We start from the raw sequence: 2,282 nt of genomic DNA on the forward strand, positions 1-2,282 counted from the left end.
GAATGGATATATATTATATCTTATGTTGTCTTGGTATCTAAACCGCTCCTATGTGCAGGCAGCAAAGAGAACAAGTATTGAAGGGGGCATAAAGAACTATGGGAGAAGCATCCATTTGACAAGCTCAAAGTCATTGGTTCGCACTACCGTGGTTATATCAAAGATGCAATGGGAAAGAAAGTTAGCTTGTTCACCATCTTGACTGCATTTTCATTGTTTCTTATTAGGCCTGAGATGTAGATATACTGGTAGGCATTCTTCACCCATTATGACTGAAGCCTGATTATCACATTGTATTGCCATGCGTTACAAACTGTTTTTGAAATGTAACTCCTGCACATCATACGAGAACTTGGTTTAGATTATGATTATTCATTTACATATCATTATTTACACTCTTGTCTTAGAGTAAGAAAACTTGGTTCTTTGAAGTTCAGATTATGAGTTCACAATTAGTTTAATCCTGACCATGTACAGTTTTTTGTATAAAATGGTGCGTATTTTTGTACAGAAAGAAGCGAGAGCACATGGTATTTATAGTTTCTGCTTACCTCTGACCTTGGTTACTTTGAATGATTATATGCTTACTCACCGAGTATAATAGCTCATTTTTTGTTCTTTGAAGAATTGAAGGTATTACTATACTCACTGGGTATAATAGCTCAATTTTTGTTCTTTCTAACTACTAAGTGATAAAATGTTATGCTGCAATATTTGGTTCCTGTTTTAGTGGAAATTGGAGCTTTTACCTATAGTTTGCGGAAATCTGTGTTTTGAATACTTTCAATGAGGCAGAGGTTAAATGCTCTGTAAATAAAGACAGACAACAAGGATTAGTGAGTTTATGTCTTTGTTTGTACTGTTTTTATACAAGGACAACAATGAACGACATATGTACTTTTCATCCTATTTGTTTCTAGCATGTAAATGTAAGTATTTCTTCATACACGTGAGAAAGAAAATATTAGTTCTTACACGTTTGAGGATATGTATAACCATAATATGTAATGCAATTGTGGTGAGGTAGAACGAGGAGGAGAGGTGTGTGATGCTAGACATATTAGCAAAAAATTTAGTTCAGTTGATTACATTCATGAGTGTTCTTCCGTTGCAACATACGGGCCTTGTTCACTGCATACACAGATATACTACTATCTTATAGAATATGTTGATCAAGGATGAAGAGGTGGATAAGTTTGTGGCTTTAGTTACTGAATGTCCAGATCTGGCTTGCTTCTCAACTAGGGCCTACATTTAGAGAAGACATATTCATATGTACGTGATTTATAAGGTCCTTTTTCTATACATGTTTGCAAAGTTTGTCGGTATATTATGCAGAGACAACTTGCCATGGTCTGCGTAGATGTGTTCTTTATTTCTCAATTTCTTTTGCTTTAAAACGATGTTGATTGGCTGAAAGAATGGTTCTGCATGGTTTGCACTCACACCTACTTGAATTTAGAGTTTTATTAGCAAATCCATTTAGAACAGTGTTAACATTTTACATTTTTCTACAGAAAGTTGTACACTGCAGGGGTCTATACCCACAAACCAAGGAAGGCAACTCAGAAGTTTTTCCCTGCCAATAACCAAGATTCACAAGGATAGGAGGGCAGAGATATCATGCTGCCATGGAATTGGTCCATTTGTCATTGCCTTGCTGCTTTCATGTTCCCTGATATTCAGTAGCCATATACTTTTAGGACTTAGGATGTGATTTCACATGCGTTGCTGATCATAGTTGATGCTTTTGTCGGTTCAGGGTGAGCTATTTTGTGTACAATTGCTATTGGCCGTGTAATGACTGGCTATGCATGGCTCTGTTTTATTGAGCTTAGATGAAAATTTGATGGACCACCTAAATTCATACGAAACAAACAAAGGCTAAGTAGAGCCCCAAATTAGAGACACGATGGATGTCCATCCTGATCACTATTAGATTTTGTCATCGAAGAGCTACTAATAGACTTACAATCTCGAATGACTACCTGTATTTTTCAGAAAATTTGTTGACCTGGTCTTATTTGGGTATAGGACATGCCTGTACTTTTTGTGAAAGTTACAGGATGCACATTCTATTTAAAATGGATACATTGCAAATTTTGTTATACCTCCATTGGTCAGGACCTGACCATGGAAGAATGAACCCTAAATGATGTCAAATTATTGGTCAGGATCACATAATATTTCACCAGCTTAGGCATCTGCATTGTCTGTTAGACAGGTTTGGTTTTTGGTTATGTATGGGTCCTTGCTTAGTATGGCCCGGGAAACCTGACAGG

At 36.5% G+C, this 2,282-nt stretch overlaps 1 long non-coding RNA gene across 1 annotated transcript; it reads left to right on the plus strand.

The window, feature by feature from the left end:
* The first annotated feature begins 62 nt into the window (after nucleotides 1–62).
* On the plus strand, nucleotides 63–1,867 carry LOC119321807. Its single transcript, XR_005155214.1, has 2 exons — nucleotides 63–248; nucleotides 1,518–1,867. It is a non-coding gene; the product is annotated as an uncharacterized LOC119321807 (long non-coding RNA).
* Nucleotides 1,868–2,282: the final 415 nt, after the last annotated feature.

This window comes from Triticum dicoccoides, chromosome 6B (assembly GCF_002162155.2).
Source record: "Triticum dicoccoides isolate Atlit2015 ecotype Zavitan chromosome 6B, WEW_v2.0, whole genome shotgun sequence".
Classification (NCBI taxonomy): domain Eukaryota; kingdom Viridiplantae; phylum Streptophyta; class Magnoliopsida; order Poales; family Poaceae; genus Triticum; species Triticum dicoccoides.